At 37.2% G+C, this 23,837-nt stretch overlaps 1 long non-coding RNA gene across 1 annotated transcript; it reads left to right on the top strand.

Annotated features, from left to right (window-relative positions):
- Positions 1-15,518: 15,518 nt before the first annotated feature.
- LOC118598115 lies at positions 15,519-16,050 on the top strand. Its single transcript, XR_004947215.1, has 2 exons — positions 15,519-15,739; positions 15,826-16,050. It is a non-coding gene; the product is annotated as an uncharacterized LOC118598115 (long non-coding RNA).
- The last annotated feature ends 7,787 nt before the right edge of the window (positions 16,051-23,837 follow it).

Genomic DNA, 23,837 nt, shown 5'->3' with positions numbered 1-23,837 from the left:
AATGATTTACTCTTTATTTAGCTTTAAGAGGTAAATAATGCAAAAAAAAAGGATTTTGTGCAGCTCGGTTAGCAGAAGTGTTTCATAAACGGAAGGTTTTGAGTGCATAATGGGGAAAAAGCATGTGATAGCTCATCTGAGGAGTATTGGGAATAAAAAGCTGAGCTTCAAACCCCCACTTTGCTGCTCTTTTACGAGGTGATGGCTGAGAATTCAGTGAACAAGGAGAAAAGGCTGCAGGGTAATTCTCTCTGCATGTCCGAGACACTTTAGCATTACGCCGATTTCTCCGTTTTTTTTCTTGAGGGTAAGAAATCTGAGTGTTTTGGTTCCCACTCAGAAGGAGAGGCCCACTTTCAGCATCCCTCTGTGAGCTGATGCTGCAGTCTGGGTTTACTCGTCTGCAGGTGTCTATGCACATGCAAGGGTTATCTGTTTGCACACCTGTGGCAGATAGACACTGCGTAGTGCTGGCTGGAGCTCCTGTTGCCATGGTGAACTACCTTTGGTCCACAGAAAGTGCATAGGTGTGTGTTTGACTTCCTGTACGCGTTTATTTTTAAAGCTCTCCATGAACGCGAGATAGAAGGTCGTGCACGATCTGCATGCATCTGTGCACGAAGGTTTGTCTTGGGTGAACACGTCCTCTGAGATCAAGCGGCGAGATGGATGTGGGAGGAGTGGCGCGATGACTCAGACGGTGGGAGGAAGAGATCCTTCCGTCTTTCATGGCTTCTCTTTGACGCTCTTCACTCAGAAGTTCCTGAAACTCGCAAATCTCAAGCTGCTGGTTTGTGCATCGAGGCATAGATTTCTCTTTGTAGTTTAATTCTGTTTTCTTTCCTGAAATAGTAACAAAGAAAAAAAGAAATTGCATACAATCCTCTATGATCCACTTTTGTTAAGACATTTGTAAATCAGGAAAGTAAAAAGTTTGAATTCTTGGTAGGTGTGAATATTTGGTAGGAATATCCCAAAGCGTCTGTTTTTTTAAAATAATTTTATCACTGTCCTTCAAAATGTGATCAAAGGAATCAAAACCAACAGTAAGGTTAGTGATAAAGGTGAGAAAAATGTACCTAAACATAAATTAATCAAATGAAAACATTCAAAATCAAAGCAGATTGACTTAAATCTATAAAACAATTCTTATCAGATTCGAAACATGCATTTATGTGACCCCTACCTTAAAATGTCCTTAAGAAGCCAATATTAGTCCATGTTTTCTGCCTGTAGTTCATTATCGTTCCACTAGGGGTAGTATAGGGACTATTCGTGGTCATTTCAAAATGGTTGCCTCCATGAACACTTTTGGTGGGAAAAAAGTTTTGCTAATTTTCTAAACTTTATGGTGAGTATAACTCATGTTTTGTTTTTTATTTTTTAAAAGGTTTTTTTTAAATTTGCCGATAACTAGCTCTTTATAACACAGTAATACAAAACTATTTACAATCAAAATTACAGAGAAGCTATTGTCAAAATTAGGGCTGTCAGATTTAGCGCGTTAAAAACGCATTAATCTGACACGTGCTTGACGCCGACAATTTTTTTGACGCATTAATCGCGGATTTTCCATAGACTGTATATAATGGGGGGACCTCATAGTTCGATAAGTCCATTATTTTTACAGTCAATGGGATTTTCTCACACGTGCCTTTCCATACCGCGCGCGCGGGCGTCCCGCCCTCTAACTCACCGGCTGCTCTCACGAGATCACTGGCGGGTCTCCAACCTCTGAGCTGCTATCTAGAACCGGCCCGGCGCTAGGACCTGGAGAGCTCCTGCACCCTAACCCGGCTCCGGTTCGCGTCCAGTACCACGTCTGGTGGTACCGGCTCGCGTCCGGCGCCGCGTCCCGAGAGCTGCGGACCCCCGACGTTCCGAACAGCAAGCGCACCGGGGGACGTTTTAAATGTTCTGGAGGTTTAAGCGTGATCCAGCCCCAGCATAGTTCTCTGTCTGCCGGCATATTCATGGCGTGAGCTCCGCTGAGCTGCAGCCAGAGAACGCGGCGGCAGTTACAGACTGTCAAACTATCCACAGAGTATCCCGCTTTTCTCAGTCTTTAATGTTTTAAAAAACAAAAGTTCATTGGAAATGATAAATCTCTATTTCATTCATTACTGTAGTTCAGCAGAGGAGGAAAAGATTTGGTCCTGACAAAAAATGAACATGAAAGTGAAATTTTATTTTTGATGTTTTTTTTATTTTATTTTACTGAACGTTGATTGAAGTTTTGAATTTAAAATGCCCTTTACTTGCACTTGGGCTTTTGTTAGACATTTTATGTTACAGTCTTTTATTGTTTAGAAAGTTTATCTCAATACAATGTTACAAAATAAAGTATTTCTGATTAAAACTATTAATTTTACCATTCTTGTTTTCATAATTAATGTAGAACTGCTAAATTCCACGAAGCACACTTTTTTTTCCTAAAAAAAAGGCCACATATTAATATGCGATTAATCGCGAGTTAACTCAGGACAAAATGCGATTAATCGCGATTAAACATTTTAATCGCCTGACAGCTCTAGTCAAAATATAAGATGGAAGAATAAAAAATATTGTTTTAAACAATTTTGGATTGTGAAATGTATGGATACAAATGTATAGGATTTACTGGTGAAAAGAGGAAGTTACTGGAATAATGTATTGTTTTGTTTTTATTTATATGTTGTGAATTATTTGAGTTGCTGAAGAAAGACATACAGGGACAGGCGTAAATAAGCATTTGCCTATCCCCTTTTCAAACGTATTTATTGAATTCGGTTTGTGACTTTTCTTTTTTAAAATGTGATTGCATTGATTTTTTTTTTAGTCCTTTTTTGCAAAGGTTTTTTACAAATATATGTTAAAAATATAAGTGGGTAAATAAGGGATTTTTTTTACTCAAGTCAATATTTTTGCATCTTAAACTTATGTTACTGTGAGAAAAAACTTCAAACTTTATCTATTTGTTTTTTCATTTATATTAAAGTACAAATTGTTTTACATAAAGAGGAATAAAATACTCATTAAAAATGAAAAGTGTTTAAAAACAGACACATAAAAGTACAATAAAAAACAGGACATTCACATAAAATTAGCGCCCCTCTCTCAAACTTACCAAATCATCTAATGATTCATAAATAATAAAATCTATATATCATAAAAACAATATTACATTTTTTTATTCATCAAAGGTTTAAAAAGGGGCATCTTAATTTAAAAAAATGATGTAGTGGGCTTTACAGGGTTACATTTCTAGTTGGGGATTAAATGCAAGAAAAAGAGGGTGAGGTGAGTTCTATCCATTCTATATCTAGAATTAAACCTTTAGCATATTGGTTGCAACTGATAAGTGGCCTATTTTTACATTATTGATCTCAAATCAAAGGATGTTTGTTTGCAAGGAAAACTCAACTTAAAACTCAGGTCCATTCTTCAACCCAAATCTTGGATTATTCATGTTGGAATACATTTTTGAGACATTACAAATGTTTTTGGGTAATAGTGGTTTAATTTTATGTTTATTTTCTGAGTTATTTTCCTCCGGAAAAAAGTTAGCCCCTGTTTAACCCTAAAAATGACCCAACTTGGGTTATTTTGTGTGTAGCATCGTACAGACAGAAGTACCAAACAACTGACTTAGACTGAGTTTTCCAATCTCCATTTGATGATTTCTGTAATATTCACAGAAAAAAAAATAACACTAAAACATTTTAAAAGTGAAACCAAAAAATACTCTTTTCTCTCCTGTCATAGTTCAGATTGCAGAAGGGTGGAATAAAAAGTCACTTACTATGTGGGTCTTGATTGGCCAGATTGAGTAAAAATGCATTTCTGAGACACAGGCCGTAGTTTGGGGACCCCTGAGCTAACAGGGAAGAGTGTAACTAAAGGGATGATGGGATATTGGGGCAGGCTTACTCCACACCAAAGGTCCCGCCCACAACTCAAAGCTGAATTCTAATGAACTCCTGCTGCTCTGCAGGGACTATGTACTAAAAACAACACAGATTTTCAATTTTTTATTAAAAAATGCCTTAAAAAATAGATCCAAAAATGATCAAAATGGGTCAAAACATTTTTTTCTATTATTTTTTTCTACTTTCTCTGTCTTTGAGTCCTTTTATTCTAATCTCACCTCATGTTTCGACTCTGTTTTTTCTTACATTTCAAGAGCTCCTTCACTGAGCATGTGCATGACCTTTTTTTCCTCTTTATCAAGTGCATGTTTGGTCTACACACAATACAGTAATTTTGCAGTGAGTCTTTTTTTTTTACTAATCTCTGGGATTCAAACCTCTCCGCTCCACCCAGCAACAGCCTGCTCTCTCGCACATTGATCCCCGTCATTCCTGGCTTTCACTCTCTTTCAACTCCACCTCCACGCTGAGACTGGGAACACTGGAGATGAATTTATCCTCCTCCGTGCAGGTAGACCAGCATGCACTCTGTCACACACGAGCCTCAGCTCTCTGATGGCTTCTTAAGCGCATCTGATGACGTGGGTTTTCACGAGCTTCAAAAGGACCTTTTTTCTTTTTTTCTACCAAAAAAGACCTTTTGGTTACCATGGCAATAACAAAGATAAATGTGACAGATTCCTCATGAATTGCAGGCAGATTGAGCCCATCCCCGGGTAAATATTCAGTACCTGAGCTGAGAGCTCACTTCAGGTCCGTGCACAGGCGTGCACGTGCTCTGTGATTGTGTGTTTGCATGTCGCTCTGCTGCACACAAATCCACACAGTGCTTGTGTGACTAAAGGAAATTGCAGGCAGATCCAAAAAATTGGGGTTAATGACCTTCAATATTAATATTAGAAATTAAACCTTATTTCCAGACATGCTTAGAAACTCACAGGATCAGAATATTCAAAAATAATATTTTAATACAGATACTGACATACTTTTTGGGGGTATTTTTTTATTTAATATCTGCATTTAAATATAATTATTCAGTTAATTAACCAGAACAATTAATGGTCGTAATTACAACAATTAGGAGTATTGTAGTGTTGAAATTCTGAAATAAAAATGGTAATAAATTAATTTAAAAAGGAAAAAAAAAAATATTTTTCAGACATAAAAGAGATAATTTGTTATTTAGGTGATTTTAACACTATTTTAATCTCTTTATAGGTTTTAAAAACAACCCATTTATTCATATTAATTTAAAATCAACTATTATTAACGTTTTCCAGCTTTTTTTCATTTATTTGACAGAAGCAGCGATGGACGTTTAGTAACTTAAATATCATTTTTAATCTTTGATTGCACAATTTCCATTATTTTTAAAAATGAACACCTAACTACCATTACTAGATTTATTTATTTTTTTAAATGATGCAAATAGGATTGTTTTAATAGGACTTCCATTAGTGGAATATGTACAATTAGTATAATTGTACATATAATTGTAGTGTAATTGTAGTATTATGTATAATTAGTGCTTTGCATTTTTTTTTATTATTCTAAAGGGTAAAATGTTATTTTTTGGCTTGAAAACATGTCTTTTTTTCTGTTTTTACTTTTACTGAAAATCTCCAAAATGTTAAAAAATACAATCTTCATATATTCAGTTGAAGATAAAAATATTAAGGTGTGTTTTTCTTTAGGGTCTCAAACCATCTAGTATAGAAAGTGACTCCAAATTGTAAAAATTACAAATTTGCAAATAGAAGCAATCATCTAATTTTAATATTTGTGCTGCTAGTAGACTGTTCATTTTCTCACGTGAAAGCTGCACTGAAATTCCTCCATCAAGGTGACATTTGTCGTCCTGTGAGAGCATGCTGTGCTCTGACATTCTGAAGATGAGTCAGGTTGGGTGTCCGGACGGGACATAACACAAGCGGGACGCGGGCCAGAGAGCAGAGCCTTTACACCCATTCCTCTGAGACATGGAGGTCTGACACCAGGTTATGACGCTGGGGTGAGAATATATCACCAAAGATGATGAACTCCATCATAATCTGTCTATTTGTAAGTCGGTTATTAAATCATTTCTGTCAAATTGTGTGTAATGAGGGACTTAAATACAGGCAGGCTTATGAATAACTAAAAGATAATGGAGTCAACAATGGGTCAATAAGGAGCCACTAAGCAGTGTCATGACCCTCAGTTCAGCTATAGGTCACGTGACCATTCAAGGGAGGAGTGGACATGATGGGACAATTTTTTATTTTAATTTTTATTGAAAAAAATATGCATTTAAATATGATGCAGTGAATTATTTAATCTGAATTGATAGTTTAATGTTGACTAAAGAGAGGAAATACCACTGTTGTTCTCAAAACCACCAGCAGATGGCACTGTTTCCAATGTGTCAAGGCTGGTTTTAAAACCAGAAAGTGTTGCAGTTACACCAATGACCACTAGAGGCAGGTTGCAAAAGGGAAGCTACAGTATTTCCCATTGGCACCTACCCTGAACACATTTTTTTTGTTTTTGTTCACTAATTTGTCATGAGATGAACTCAGAGGTCTGAAACAATTTCTACGTACGCAAAATACCAATTTCTGCTGGTGTAACAGTCTGAGGCACACCTGTGCAATAATCACACTGTCCAATCAGCATGTTGATATGGCACACCTGTGAGGTGGGATCATCTCAGCAAAGGAGAAGTGCTCACTATCCCATATTTAGACAAATTTCTGAACAATATTTGGGAAAAAAAATGTTATTTTGTGAAAGTAAGAAAAATCCAGATCTTTGAGTTTATCTCATGATAAAAGGAAGCAATAAAAACAAGTGCTGTGTTTAGAATTTTTTGTTTTAGAATTTTTAGGCTGGGGATGGCCACAGGAAGATACAGATTTAGGCCCAGTTGAGGCTACATACAGAAGTTAGGCAGCAGCGTGAAGGGTTTTGCTCATCTTGCCTAAAGACCCATTACATAATATATATATATATATATATATATATATATATATATGCACCACAAAATGCTCAATATGCCTGAAATATTAGCCTAACTGACTCTTTCATTAGTACTTTCCTGATTTTTTTTCGGTTAGGAACTCTGGTCAATGTTCCTGCCAAACTTAAAGCTTCATTTTTCAAGTGTGGAATTCAAAAAGTGTTGACAGAGACTATACATCAAGAATTTATTATGTTCAGTACTTTGATGCACTATCATCTTCCATCCAGTGGTGTGTAGTTACTTTCGTGTGTTGTAGTATTTGGATTTCACTGTCCCTGCCATGACCTCAAAGGATCAACTAGCATGTAAATAAATAAATTAAAAAATGTAAGTATTCCGAAGCCCTAAAAGTGACATTGAAAAATAGAATTAAATAAATTGTTCCATCAAGATTCTTTTTTGTGTGCCCAAAATCCTAACGTGCATACAAGATACCTTTTGTGTGTACAAGATACTTTTTGTGTGCACAAGATAATTTTTTTGGGCTCACAAAATACTAACTTGTGCGAAAACACTACTAATTTGGGCACAGAAAATGCTAACTTGTACTAACAAGGTACTATTTTGTGCACACAAGTTACTAATTTGTATCCCCAAGATACTAATTTGTATGCTTAAGATCTTAATTTGTTTGTACAAGATACTAATTTCATTCTACAAAATACTAATATGTGTTCCAAATATACTAATTTGTGCCTACAAAATGTTAACATGTGCACAAAATATAGTATTTTTAGGTCACAAAATGCTAACCTTTTTGCACAAAATGTTAATTGGTGCCCACAAGACACTATTTGGGAATACAATATATTTTTGTGTGCAAAAAAATAAATAATTTAGGCACACAAAGTGCTTACTTGTGTTACAAGTTACTATTTTGTGCGCACAAGACACTAGCTTATGCACACAAGCTACTATCTTGTGCACACAAGATACTATTTTGTGCGCACAAGACACTAGCTTGTGCACACAAGCTAGTATTTTGTGCACACAAGATACTAATTAGTGCGAACAAGATAGTAGTTTGTGCTCACAAAATGGCAATTTTTGCACACAAGATACTATTTTCCCTTCGCAAAATACTATCTTGTGCACACAAGATACTAATCAGCGCGCACAAGATACTATTCTGTGCACACAAAATACTATTTTGCCCTCACAAAATACTATCTTGTGCACACTAGATAGTAATTAGCATGAACAAGATAGTAGTTTGTGCACACAAAATGGCAGTTTGTGCACACAAGATAGAATTTTGTGCCCACCATACACTAACTTGTGTACATACGATACTATTTTACATGCATAAAATGCTAACTTGTACAAACAAGATACTATTTTGTGTGGACAAAATGGTAACTTGAGGAAAGAATGTATTCATATATTTTAAAGACATGTCCACTGCTTTGTAGATATAAATTGAAACCACCCCTAAGATAGACAGAGGTTTTACAAATGAGATTTGAAACCTGGATTTTTTTTAATACCAAAGAAATGATTAATTAGAAACATCTGTTGCTATTTAACTAGTTCAAACCAGGTGCGACTAAAGGAGCGGCAACAAAACACACAACCAGCAAAAATATCAAAACCCTATCATTTAAAGTACATTTCAGCAGTCATACTGCATAAAACTACAAATACAAAAATAAAAAGCAATCATACGTGACTAATCTACAATAACCACCCTCAATTAAACCCATACTCTGCATGAAAAAAGCTCCCAATCAAAGAAAGAACACCATGATGGAGTTCACCTTCCTGTGCTCTCCTTCCCAAAAAAACTTCACTCCAGCATTTGCTGCAGATATATTTAGATAATTATTCATCTCTGTGTGAAACTAGAAGCTAAAACAAACCTCGCACAGTCCCCTGCAATGGGCTTTTGTGTCTGTCTGCTGCTGGCGCTTGTTTGCTACAGGCACCTCTTTGGATGACTGCTGCTCTGGAACAGACTTCGGCCATTTGTCGTCCCGGTGGGAGTGAAAATCCTTTCTGAAGCAATGTTTTTACTCTGCTTTCAGCGGAAAAAACAAAGAGCAGAAATTAAAAATAGACAAAAGAGAACCAGCTTAAGAGGGAAAATAGAGACGTAAAAGATGAGGAGGCAGACAGAAGAATGGAAGAGTGTGAGGAGGAGGAGAGGGAAAAAACGGATTTTTGTGTGTCTAAGGCCGCCTGCTTGGACCCTTTGACACCTCCTTTATTTATCCATTCACACAGACCTACAAGAAGGAAAGAAAAACCTCACATACCAACTCACACATACACACAAAACAATGCAGCTGAAAGCTAATAAAAAGAAACCGTTGTCGAGCATCCAAGCTTAAACTAAAACAGTCGTGGTTTCCTTCCGGAACAAGAAGGACTCTGATTCTCTTGTTGTGTATGTGTGTGTTTGTGTGTTGTTGTGTGTAGGTGGGTGAGTTTGCGTTCTGACGCAGAGCCGACTTGTCCACTCTCCCCCATCACGCCACCGAGGCCACACACACACACACCCACACACACACTGCGACTTTTGTTTCAGCGTGTCCATGTGACTGCAGAAATCACACTTTTTTTCCCTCCTCATCCACCTTTAGGAGTTCTCCCACTGAGTGCGAAGTCACACCGACAGCCTCATAAAGCAGTCTTCAGCAGGGTTTGTGGTAAACGTGTGAAATGAGAGTTTACTTTTGTGTTTCGTGCAGCAGGAACACCTGATTCTGTTCTCAACGTGGAAGTGAAAATGTCTTTTTTTCATCTGACAGTGCAGTCTAAAGCAAAACAAAGACCTGCTGTGAGTTGTCCACAAAACATGGCTTCCCTTAAGGTATTGGCGACCTTAAAGGAGCCATACCTTGATTTTCTTTAGTCTTTCAAAATAAACTTGATCATAAATTACCTTTGGGACACTAAAAATGTTTTTTTAATGGAATATGAATTATTTTGTGGGCTCCTTTTATACCAGGAAGTAAAACGACTCGATCTCTCTTCACTACTTGTGGGTGCCGCCCATTTTATGACGTTAACCAAATGAACATTTCGAGATTTATTGAAATGATGACATCTCTTCGCTTTTATGTGGATCCATTTACCTTCCTGTCGCTGCTCAATAATCCACATTTAAAGCAGTTCTCCCAATTCATCACTCGCTTTTCCCACCAGGAAGTAGTCTGCTCCCTTTCTCATGTCGTCTTCCCAATATTCCCCGTCTGCTTGTGCTATTTTAAGATACGTTTATGATCCATTCCAATGAGATTCCTCGGTCATCAGCTAGCTAGCGAAGACCGTTAGGTCAAGCTTCTAGCTTTGCGGAGAAAGTGTTTGTGTTAGCCTGGGGGCGGAGCAGTCTTTTCCTGAAAGGGGCTGTCTCACGTTGTGACATCAGCACGTGAGAACTCTCGTTTTCGTGTGAATGGAAGGAGCTGCTGTTGAGTTTTTAGAGGAATACTCAAAAATGTGTGAATGTATCAAAATACCGCTGAACAGTATAATACAATTATAAGATCAAAAAGTAGATTTTTCATGGTATGGCTGTTTTAAGGTTGTGAATCTTTGTGTTAAGGACGACAAAACACATTAAAGGCCCATTCCAATGACCCTCATGTTTTTGGTGTTTTTAACATGTCCTTAGAGATTTATCTCATGAGGAAGGACAAATATTGAGAAAATTATTCTTAGAAGTTGCATTTCTGAGTATTTCTTCATTAAAATCATTGAGAAACAAGAGCAGACAAAAAAGTGCGATTGGGCAATGAGGCTAATTTTTGTGATATTGGGCTATATAAATACATTGGAATAGAATTTATGTAATTGTCATTTGCATTTGTCAAAGGTATCAAATGACAGGTTTTGAAGTGAATTTGGTTATGTAGTTTATGTGTATTTTACATAGTTTAAATTCAATTATTACACAATTGAACATGATTTTTGTGAGATGCATGTGCAAATTGGTGGCTTTCTATTGACGGTGTCACAAAATACATCATAGAGTAAAACAAGACCAATACAATAGAAATGAACAAATACATAAAACAGAGTAAAAGACAATTTAGTTAAAAAGTTTAAAAAAATAAAAGCTGTTTCTTAAAAATTGCAACTGAATTGGCTACCTGGAGAGAGAAGGGGAGGGCATTCCAGAGATTTTTAGCGGGTCTTGGGGACCTTTAGTAGGTTCAGGTTTGAGGACGAAGGGGTGTGTGGAACCAATAGTTGGGAAATGGAATCATGAGAATGTTCATCAAGAACTTTAAAAATCGCAACTAAAATTTAAAAACAATTCTAAAATTAAGAAGGAGCCAGTGAAGGGATGACCCGGTGATGAAATATGGGCTCTTGGGTGAAATACCTTCTGTTGGGTGTCCCTAAAAGGACAGGTTTTTTTTATTTTGGCTAAAAACGGCATAGTAATGATAATCGAAAGACCACTGGGAATGCTTTTATATGATGGTCGGAGTGAGTTTTTAAAGGTCACAAATTAAAGAAATCCTCCACGTCAGGTTGATCTCATGCTGTCTGAATGGGAGTCGATGCCATCCTCCTGCCTTCCTCCTGCATTCACACAACGAAAAGAACAGTGTGATATGCTTCCATGTCATGTAGCAGCACATCACACATGACTGTACAGGACTGTGGGGGAATTTTTACTGACAAAAGCCATGCAGACAAGGAATCCTTGATAGTTATACAAGCCATCATTGAAATTCAGTGCAGACAGTTGAGGATGTCCTTCATGTATGAGGTCCAGTGAGCTCCGTGTGACAGGAAGTAGAACTAGTAGCTCATAGGAGGCATCGGTTTGTTCATCAATTCCTGGTTTTAAGACAAATTTCCCAGCTCATCTCTGCCCTCTTATCTTCCTGACTCTTCGGCGCAGTCTTGCTATAACCACCATCAGGCTCTGGAGTTTCTACACAGAGTCCAAGGTCATCTCAACCAAGCATGATGTCTCTGGCCAGAGCCCAATGACTATTGACTATTCGTGCTCAAATTCCTGTTTCATTATTAAACCTGTTAAGAAATCTTCTTTTAGTGAAATATCTCTGTTAAAGAGACATTTGTCAACAATTTTTAACATTTTTTTTAGGGCTGGAACCTTGTGTTTATTAATCTCTAAATGAACATAGGAAATAATTTTAATTAAAATATGTGTTATACTTTTAACCTTGAAACCAAATGAAAAAGTATTTCACTCACAGTCTGAGTGTCATTTGTAAAATAGATTACTCTCATGCCGTGTTCACACTGGGCAAGTGACTTTTTGAATGCAAGAATGTTGCTTCCTGATACTGGCCGCATGTCCGCCACCTACAGGTGGAAGAGGTTTGGTGCAAAATCTTGTTATTCGTTCACAGCTCTATTTCGATATATGAAAGACTTGATGTCACATTGTTCCAGTCGGGCACAAACCATAACGATTGGTGCGTACCTCTTTTGAAAAGGATGATACCCATACGTCACTACCAAAGCGGAGTCTCTGATTGGTTGAAAGTTCTGAAAACTGACTTAGTGACTATGTCCAAATTCCTTCACTACTCACTATATAGTCTGTTTGCTTTTTTGTAGTGTTTTCCGAAGGCAGCTGTTGACTATTTGACCTGAACATGCCCTAAGCACCAGATCCTGACAACAATTCCAAAATCGAGAGCACTAGAAATTCCCCACAAGTCTTTGCAAAAAACCAGTGCGCATCGATGCTCACTACATTGGTGAATGTAGACCACAATGCATTGCATTCGAGCAGTTTTGTGTGTCTTTTAATGTATTTTTTAAATAAACCATCAATATTATCATCATCAGAAAACTGTGGAGTCATAGATAGACATTGTATTGATTCGATTTTCACTTCATAAAATTGGTGACGTTGCCATTTAAAAAGAAAAATGTAGTGACCCTAGTATCGTAATTGCTTTTAATATCCAGGGAAGCAGATAGTCCCGCACTCTATCGTTATTTTTAGTTGTTAGGGATTAGGGTGTGGTCTCAGACGTAGAGAAAAATTTGCTCTGAATGTCAAAGTGAAGAAATTCAATGAAACGCAGGTAAACGTGTTCTTTGCATGGTTTATTCATACTTCTTCCATGGTCTCAAAGTGGTTTATTTGTGAAATTTCACGTAAAAGACCACAACTTTTCTCCCCTTTTCAATGTATACTCAAGTATGACCAATTTTCATCCATACTCAAAATGTACGTAGTAGCAGTGTTACATGGCCTTAAGGTTGTTGATTGAGAAGTTGTGAAGAGAAACCAAAGTAATCGTTATAAATGTACATTTTTAAAATATAATTGATCCTAAAAACTGTAAGATGGCCCCAGTCTGCTGGACTGGGTCTATCCATTCACAAATGGCTGTGAACCAAATACAGTAGAGCACTTTGTTTAGTGGAAACAGCAGGGATGTGATGGTGAGTAGACACTCCTTTTTTTTTATTTATTTTTTTTTTTTTGCACAAATGCCCCACTCAGAGCTGTACAATGAGCACGCTGTAAAGAGGGAAGCTGTGCTAGCATTGTACGACAGAGAGCTTTGTTTCTGACCACCCTCGCGTATCTTTCTACCACTCTATGGTCGTCATCCACAAAGTCGAGATGCTAAATTTGATAAAAACATGCAAAATACAAGAATATTATAGACAAATGTTTAAGAAAAAAAGACAAAAAATGATGGGAGAACTTTGTGTTCTTGTTCTCTCGTCCCCCTCTCTTCATTCCTTTGTCATCCCCTGCTGACAATGAACTCTTTCTGCTCTGGAGTTGTCGGTCTTCTTCTCCCACTCTCGATTCAGATCAAATCACATGGCTGCTCTCCGTGGCCTCCCTTTCACTGGCCGTCTGTGTTTTTCCAAGTGACACGTGAACAAGAAAATAACAGCCTTTTTTCCCAGTTTTATAAAGTGCCAAACATTTTTACAATACCGGGGTAAAAAAGGGAAAACAGCATTCAGTGTTCAATTTTAAGGCTTTTATTGCAGTTGTGCGATAATTACTTCTGCTTCTTGCCTACAAAAGAGATTATTACAGACCTTTTACTCCCTGCTAAAAATTAGAGAGCGCTAATAAAGAGGAATAAGTGCAGATTTTTCATACTAATGAGGAACCTAGTTCATACATCAGAGGGTTAACATGTCTTTTTTACATATTTAATTACAGTCAGCTCTGCAGGGTTCATATGCATGTTCATGAGAACTGAAAAGCTATTTCTGTGCGTATTATCCTCTCGCTGACAGTAAAGCTCAGAGTCTGCACGCATGAGCGACTGAATATTCCTTCCTGTAAAATCCTCTTTTTATTTATTTCCATTTGTGCACCTAACTGCCGCTGCAAAAATATACATATAAGTGCAGCGAGGTTTCTCCAGCACACCTGATTGAAGATGCATGTGCACGTCTGGCTTTGTTTTGCATGCGTCAGTAAATCCCTCCAGCCTCACTCTCCTGATCTCCCCATGACAACAGTGAGCCATTTTTTTTTCCTGGTTTACAGAATCAAACACACACAAAAACCCTTGCATAAAGATGATTTTTGTGTCATACCGCACAAATAAGCTTGTGTTATAAGACACCATTTTGATCTTTGAGTTGAGATTGTAGCTGAATGTTTGTGAGAGTGGATATACATTTTATGTTTTTGTTTTTGTGCCACTTTTACATTTCATTTAAATATTTTTTTCTATAAAGAACCAGTCATTTTCAAGATGTCGGACAATACAGAAAGGAAACATCTATAAATGTTTGGCAACATTGAGTAATATTAAAAAATGAACTGATTTTTTACAGCAAATTTTGATTAAAAATTAAAAAAAAAAATCTTGTAAAATTAAATATTAAACTAAAGCTGAAGTAACTCCCAAAAAATGCAGGACACAAAAAATGATTTTCCAGTCATAAAACAGCCCCGTTACTAAAGAAAACCAATTTAGATCCTACAGTTTTTAATAACTACAGACTGTGTTCAACTTGCCTTTTTAAAATCCAGTGAGATTCTCTTACAAATCAACATCTTTGAGATAAACCAGTCTGGTTTTAGAAGTGTGCCTTGAATTCAAGTCAGATCTCAGTATTAGTTCTACTCTATAAGTGCTGCTTTTTGATACTGTTGATCACCTGATCCTTTAAAACAGACTTAAAAGAACTGCTCTAAAGTGGTTCAAATCCCTTCTAATAGAGAGAAAATTTGAGGTAGACCCAGAGTTCTCCAGGGTCCATGAAATCAAATATGGTGTGCCTCAAGGTTCCATCCTTGGCCCCTTGTTTTTTTTTTTTTTTTATTTTTTTTTAAACATTTACATGCTTCCACTGGGGAATGTCATCAGAAGCCACAAGATCAGCTTTCATATCTATGCTGATGACACCCACCTGTATATATCTGTCTCCTGAAGGCTAATAGAAGCACATTATATTTGTATTTCAGATGTAACATCGTGGTTCCATTTTTGGTATTCAGCTGCTTTGGTCACCTTTTGCATTAAAAGTGCTATATAAATAAAGATTAATATGATTTGATATGTAATTCTTTGAACTGAAATACTAAAAGATTTGACTAAAAAAGAAAACTGTCATTTTCTTTTTTGCCAACTTTTTAAAAAAGCTTAAAATTACTTATGTGTTCATTTTTTTAAAGACCCACCCCAGTAAAAATCATGTTTTGAGTTTTTTTATATGTTTTTGTAGCCGTTTTCTCATAACAGAAGGCATATATAAAGAAAAATAAGCTAGAAATTGTCATGGTCCTCCTGCGCTCCTCCTCCACCTCCTAATTGGACCCAGCTGTCGGCACTCATCACCTCCACTCCAGCCTATTTAAGAGGAGCCCTCTCCAGCATTCTTCGCCAGTTCGTTGCCTCACCCGGTGAAGTTACCTGGCCTACTACGTACAGTTTTGTATACTCTCGTTTAGTCTCGCCTCGTCTCACGACCTGACTCCTCTACCTCCAGGTCTTTTCCTCCCATGTGCCGACCTGGGTCCTGCCTCGCCTAAGCATCTCGTCTTGGACCACGCCGATCCTCACCACTCCACGCACCGGCTGCCGGACTCACCTGGTTACTCCACCTGGCCGCTCCAGTCCGCAGCAAGTCTTCGTTCCCAAGCATCCACCTTCGATCCTGGTTCCGGACACTACGCCATTCTCCCCACGGACAATAAAACTTTACTTAAACCTCTCCAGTCTCACATCCTCCTTCCGGGTTCCAGCAACTGGGTCTGCCTCGTCACGCACAGCATGACAGAAATAGCACTTCTGAGTATTTCTTTATTCAAATCGTGAATCGGGAGCAGACAAAAAAGCTGGTGTTTAAAAAAGATTGTATTTGTGGAGTAGAAAATATATCCCTTAAACAACTCAAATTTCTAATAAACTCCTGCAGAAACTTTTCCTAATTTTGGCTAAAAATGACACAATCATTACTAAAAAAAATGCTGGGAACGCTTAGATCAAAAAATGATCAGAGTGGGACTTTAAGCTGATTTTCTGGCTACTTCTTTTAAAATGTTCTTCAGTTTTGCAGCACAACACATGCAACAAACTTAACTTTTACCAAAATGTGTTTTCATGCTGTGATTTAATTTACTAAATCTTTGCAGTAAAACATTTACAAAAGCGATGGACCTTTTTTATTTTTTTATTTTGGAGCAGCTCTATATTTAGATTTGGCTTTGAACCGGAGAAGCTGGCATGGATTTGGACTTTGGAGAATTCCTGATGCAATTGAGGACAGGTAGGAGTGAAAAAGAGCATGCATGGATGAATAAATAATGTCTGAATGACCTGCATTTGGAAGTGTTAAGTTAAAAACATCCCAGATCAAAGACGGAGATGTATTAAGGTAAAAATAAATAAATAAATAAATAAAAATCAGACATTCTTCAGGTTTTTGTAACATACTTGTACAGATTTTTGAGTTATTTGGAATAAAATTGGTTCAGATGTTGCAATAATCAACACTTTGCAGGATCAAATATTCTTGCTTCTCTGCTATAAACCACCACACACAGAGCCTGGCATTACTAGGTCAAGCTGACCGTGTTATTAAAAATGGATAGCTGTTTGAGCTCGTACGAATGGCTATGAAATGTTTTTCACATGTCTGTCACTAAGGAAATAACATCCACTTTTGGTGAGGTGACGACAGGTAGATATTTGAGTCTGTCGTTGGCTGCTGAAGGGATCTAAAGGTACAGCGGAGATAAACAGACGGAGGACAATCCGATTAATAGAGTTCTTAGAAAAAGGAAGCTGAAGTTGAAAAGAATAAAGGTGGGCAGCGGGGATGAGTTATCTGATCAGGAGCGGCCAAACGTAGATTTGAAAAGCTTAAGTGTGGCTGGCTTATGAAAGCGGCCCCTCCAGACGCCTTTTGTTATCTTTACCGTCAAGGATTTAAGAGATTCAAGAGGCAACGCTTATAATGAGCTTGATTACAAAAGCAGCTCCTGGTGGACGGGGGAATAGCTGCTTCATTTGTACCTCACATAAATACCTTCTATGTGAGGCTGGAGTCTAAGTAGGGAGAAATCGATTCCTCGATATTTCACTTGTCAATACTTTTATTTAAAAATGTTGACAAGATAATATTTAATTGTTTAATTTATGAGTGTCCTACAGCGTCTTAATTTCGTTTTCCACTTAAACCCCAAACCACTAGTTGGCAGTGCAGCACACTGAGACTCTTTGAGCAGCTCAATACCACAACAGAACAACAAGATGTCGCGAAAACTCGCTTGTTAAATGTTCAGTCTGATTGTTTTAGTCAAATTCATGACTTTTGTTTTGTGAGACATTTACTACTAAGTATGAATTAATTTTTTTTCACATGAAAAATTGTTTTAGTAGAGTCTTGGAATATATCGCGATTCACATCGTACTGCGAGATACGTATCGTATCAACAGGATCTGTTTAAAGTGAACGAAAAAACAGAATGAAAATTTAAAAAATGCAGTTTTCAACTCGAAAATGTATATTAAAAACTTGATGGAATTATTGATCAAGGATTATCAGTTTCAATTCAGAATTTTCGAGTTTTCGCTCCCAAGATGATCCTAATTTTACATGGGGGCGTGGCTTTGAGCTCATTGGCTACCGGGGCAACAGAGAACTAAAAGATGAAGACATGGAAAAAAGAAATTTGGAAGTACAAATAAACTTTTTTTAATTGGAAACAGTTTTTGTTTTAGAAGTTTTTTTGAAGTTTCAAATTTACTTTTTTTGTTTTAAATTTTTCAATATTTTTTTTCACATTTTCAATATTATTATTTTTTATTTTCAATTTTATTTTCTAAAATTTTCAATAATTCCTTCAAGTTTTCAAAATACATTTTTCTAATTTTTAATTTGTTTTTTTGTTCACTTTAAGCTGATTTTACCCTCTACTTGCCAATACACAACCCTAATAAATACAGAGAATGTCAGCCAAAAATTGTTTATTGTACATATTTTCACTTTGCAGTTTTTGTTTGTGAACAATCAGCTTAAATAAACTGCAACTAAAATAAATGGTTCTCTGAAATTTGCCCAAAGGTTTTCTGTCCCATTTGACTCATCTACGGTGGCCCTGAAGGGCAAATCATTCAAAAAAAAGTTGCTCAAAGCAAGACAAATAGTAAAAAATTACATTTGAGTTTTTCAAATCAATTCTTAATGTCTGGATACTGATAAAAGTTTTATTATTATTAGAACGTGATCCCAAACACAGCTTACTTCCTACATTTTATTTGTATGTCTTTTATTTTGAAATAAGTTCCCGTTACTTTCCTGTGAGGAGTTTGCTGATGTGGGTGTGTCTATATAAATATGACAATCACTTTCAGTATCAGAAAGAAAAAATAAATGTTTGTGAGAGTGATTCACCGGTGTATTTAGACATTTTATTGCAGTTTTTTTTGACTAGATTCCACCCCTGTTGCGACATTCAGAATCCTCCAACAATCATAATCCACTATCGTGTCAAGCCAAATATCTTTCAGTCATATTTTATTTAATTTTTTTAACATTTCTTTCTGATTTTTGGAGATTTCTGGAATTGTGTTTTGATTTCTAAAATTATTTTCTTTAATTATTTGTTTTTCTTTTATAGTTATCGAGTGATTTTTTTTTTAATTTTGGTATAATTGGCACTTCAGGGCCACCGTACTCATCTACTCATGTACATGACACCATTGTTATTATGAGTGTGCTGAATGGATCGCTGCAACTTGGCACTAAAACGGGTCTACCTGCAGACATCTATTAACTTTTTGGATTTACAAACTATAAATGTTAGTCACTGCTATCTTAATGCCCCAGTCCAATAAACCTGTCCTCAATTACCACACTGAAGACGACCTTTGACCCTCAGTGTGTGAAATGTCAGGCCATGACAGCAGAGCTATGAAGGAGCCAGCAAGAAAACCAGAGGAGCTCTGTCCAAGGTGCTGACATTTTAGGAAGAAAATGTGAAAAATTGGCTGGCATTTGTGGTTAGTGTGTGTTTGTGTGTGTGTGAGTGTGTGTGTGTGTACAAAAGCCTGGGAGCAAAGATGAAAATATAGCAGTAAAGATTTGAGTTCAAGCTGTCCTATTTTATTACACAATCAATGTAGCTTCACACAAGCAGCTTAGAATAATATTACTCTGTTTAAAGTGATTTAATAAGACTCCAGTCTATTATTGGATGATAGCATGAGTTTATTGATAGAACACAGTTCTAAGGACTGATGTGAATATTAGGTTAGAGCGGAAATGTCTAATCTTATTGGCCTACAACCAAGTTCAAGGCAAAAATCAAGTGTAAGTCTCAAATTTATTTTATTCATGTCAAAAAATGCTTTGTTTTTTGACATTTCAGATCTTTGGCACTTTTAAGATTTATTAAGATACTAATTACTTTTTGCGTAAAATATTCTATACCAATTTCTGGTAATATCCCGTTGGAGATTTTTTTTCTTTGTTATATTATTTGTTATTCTAAAAACAATAAAATCAAAAACTGTCCAGCAAATAATCTTAATGTGCAAGATTAAAAATAAAGATGAATATCGTTCTTTCTAATCATCAAACAAACTTTATTTAAAATTTATAAAAGCACTTCTCATGATTTACGCAGATCGAAGCGACACTCGTGTCCTGATGTGTTGCTAAAGGAAACACGCACAACTCACGCCTCCTCTGGTCATGTGACTGATGGAGCCGGTGAATATGATTTGAGCGGGGCGTGTTTTCAGCATCAAACACTGGAATAACTCACCATCCATCCATCATCCATCCATCTGTCCATCCCTCCATCCGTCCATCCATCCATCCATCCGTCCATCCATCCATCCATCCATCCATCCATCCATCCATCCATCCAACTGTCCATCTAATCATCCATCCATCCATCCAATTGTCCATCTAATCATCCATCCATCCATCCATCCATCCAACCAATTGTCCATCCATCCATCCGTCCGTCCGTCATCCATCCGTCTGTCTATCCACCCAATTGTCCATCCATCCATCAAATTGGCCATCCATCCATCCATCCATCCATCCATCATCCGTCATCCATCCCTCCATCCATCCATCCAATCATCAATCCAACCATCCATCCATCATCCGTCATCCATCCAACCATCCATCCATCAATCCATCCATCCATTCATCCATCCATCCATCCATCCATCTTCTTCTGCTTATCTGGGACAGAGTTGCGTTGCCATCAGTCTAAGCAAAGAAATGTCATATTTCACTGCCACACACATAACTAATCTGAGATAATATCTTTCTTTTATTGTTAGAAAACGTCTGCGATTTTATCTTACAGCCAAAGAAAAGTCAAAAGTAAACCATGCGATTTTGAGACTTTTGACTGAAAATTACTTTGTACATTTTGCTCTGCTTATAGATCGTAACTGAATATAATTTTCCCTAAAAGCTGTCATTTTAAAAGCTTAACTGGGCTGAAAAATAACATAAAATGTCAACATTTAACAACAGTCTTGTGAGATTTTGCACGCTGGTTTTCAATAATAACAAAAAGGCTTCATATCAATGTTAAAGTCAAAGAAAGTTAGGCACTTTGAAAGAAAATATTGATCTCCATTCTGTGCTTTTCCATTATTATTTGATGTTTCAGTCCATTTGTTAGTTTTATTTGTGAATACAAAATTAAATTAAATGAATATTTGAGCCGTTTCACACACAACAATAATGCATCCCATCATTACTTTGGTCATGGTGACCGCAAACCTCCAGAAACTAGGACAATAGAAGGCAGAGAAAAGCAATTTTAGTCGGGGTGAATTATTTTAGAAAATGACAAATGGAATAAAAAAATGAAAAGAAAGAAGATAACACACTCGGTTAATACAAAAAGACAACATTCAGCTGCTGTAATGGAAAAACATACAGACAAAAGACGACTAAAGAAAAAAAAAATCAAGTTATATGATGCACTTTCATATTTTAGTGGATTGAAGAGCACTTTCCCAAATTAAGGTCACATTAAGGTGAGTGCTCTGTGATGCATGACTCTGCATGCGTTGAGGAGCTGCAAGGCATTGTGGGAAGACAGGTTTGTTCTCCAACACCTCCAGTCTGCAAACCCTGCAGGAAACAATGACGAGCCACCCTGACCGTATCTATTACCGCACAGCAGCGGAGGAGCGGATTGAATCGGACAACGCTCAGACCACATGAGCTCAAATAAAATAAAAATAAATCAGCTGATTTCAATTTGTTGAAGGGGCCGTGGGCGGGCGAAACAGGGCGAGTCAAGAGCGCTCCAGCGTAACCCTCCGAAATACACAAACTGACACCAAAATAAAAGCAGTGAAAAGCAGCGACTCTGACATTTGCATCACCACCACTTTGGGATTTCACGTTTCTCATGCATTTTGGCGTCGCAGTCTTTCTGGTAGAGATGCTTTGCCTAAAAATAAAATAAAGAAAACGGAATGGGAGTTGGAAGGAAAGTGGAGCAAGAAAATACCAGAGTAGAACTCTCAAGGGGAACAGTGTGAGATAGAGCGGATTGGAGTGGAGTGAGAGGATACGGAGGTGCAGTTATCTGTGGGGCTCAACGGTATTTTCTTCTTTTTGGGTTTACTTTTTGTCACCTACATTTACACGCACAGATGCACACAGCCAGAGCTTTGAACAGTGGATTTCCCTCCGAGCTGCAGCAGAAACATCAATTATTGACTGCACAATGCTACACGCCGTATTGAATTAAAGATTGGACAGAACCAGTGACTGTAGAAGAGAACTGGACTGAATGGTCCCTCTGACAACAGGAAGTACTTGCTGATTCTTTTTTAACATGTTCTTGTTGATCCTAAGTTTTTTCTATAGTGCATTGCATTTGGGTCATAATAATCAGGTTAGTTTAAGCAGTGTTCAACACCTGGATGTTATAATTAAAAAACTGTGGTTTTTTTTTGGTTGAATTTTGTTTTTTTTCATCCATTATTGCTGCACGTTACTTTTCTTCGCAAGTCTTGGTGTTATGAGGCAGACCTGTGGAGCTCTTGTGTTTTGTGACCTTTACAGGCAGATTAGGTTTTTAAAGATGTGTGTTAAGGTGTGTAAATGAATTCCAAATTCATTAAAGCAGCAAAAAAACAACAGTTTTTCCATCTTGGCAGGATTTTCCTCCCATTGCAACAGTTCTCTCCATCCCTGCATCAGCTGCAGTCTCCCCAGGAGGAATCTGTCCGGCCCAGCTTGCAGCCGACTGGAACAATCATGCAGTCACACCTCAGTAACAGAAGGGGCCCCCTCACTCTGTTACGAACCCATCCTTTCAGGGAGAGGCGTCCTTGTGGCGCAGCGGGTTGCAGCACAGAATGGATTTTCACCAGCCGAGGATTAGAATGCGGCCTTGTCTCGTTTGATTCCTCATCTCTTTTATACCATCAACGCTCCATTAAAGTGGTGCTTGTTCTTTAATACAAGCAGATAGTTGTTCAGATTTCATGTTTATCCATTTTATTTCATTTTTAAGTCTAATTTTTAAAGATTTGTCTTCTCTTCTTACCTGTTTATCATTATTTTTATTTTTTTGCCCCTTTTTCAATCAGCCATTCCAATCCGATCCCTTATATAATTCCGAGGTCACCCTTTGGTCACAGCTAATTTGGTTTTTTAGCCATCATTTCCTCATCCCCCTCTGTAATTATTTGTACTAATGTATTTCTGCATGTCTGTAGAGATTCGGTGAGGACTCCAATCTTCCGGCTTGTCTAAAGCTAATCGTTGGCGGCTTATCAGAGAGGACTGCTGCTGTCAGCAGCTCCAGCCGGAGGCGGGTCGGACTGAGCCGGGTTTATCCGACCGGATTCAACCGTAGATGGATGGGAAAGGCTCAACAGGCGAATGTGTGTGTGAAATACTGTGCTGCAGAAAATCACAGAGAATAACAAAAATTGAATTTCACTTGCAACTAAAAAGATTCACTTTTATCTGTTAACCAGCAATTTATGAAAGAAAAGTGAAAAGCTGTGTTTATTAAAAAAACAAAAATGCAGAAAAATCATTTACATAAACACAGAACAACACGAGTTCTTGATTACAAAGCCATACAAAATTACTTGGAAATGTGTTCAAACGACCAAAACCAACAAAAATTTGCACCTCTTTGACATTATGCAGAAGAAGAAGCCCCTCCCTGCTTGTTCAGTGTGAACACCATCTTCTGAAAGAGTGTTCAAGAATGCTTAAAACATCAAAACAGCTTAAAATCTTTGGTGTGCAGATTATGTGTTTCAGATAATGTGCCTTTATCCATGCTGTTAATATAAATTGTGTTATAAAATTCCAAAACTGTTATTGGTGCATTTAATGTCACTGTTTAGTTAAATAAAACCTTTTACTTAGATGCAAAACTTTTCGGTTCTTGTTGCTGAGACTTTGATTAAAACTATTAAATGAAACTTAACATCTAAGTCTGGTTTAAAGACCCACTCTGGTCATCATTTGGCGATTATCTTGTG

The sequence above is a fragment of the Oryzias melastigma genome, linkage group LG23 (assembly GCF_002922805.2).
Source record: "Oryzias melastigma strain HK-1 linkage group LG23, ASM292280v2, whole genome shotgun sequence".
Lineage (NCBI taxonomy): Eukaryota > Metazoa > Chordata > Actinopteri > Beloniformes > Adrianichthyidae > Oryzias > Oryzias melastigma.
Note: the sequence above shows the minus strand (reverse complement) of the source record. Positions and strands in the feature narration are given on the sequence as shown.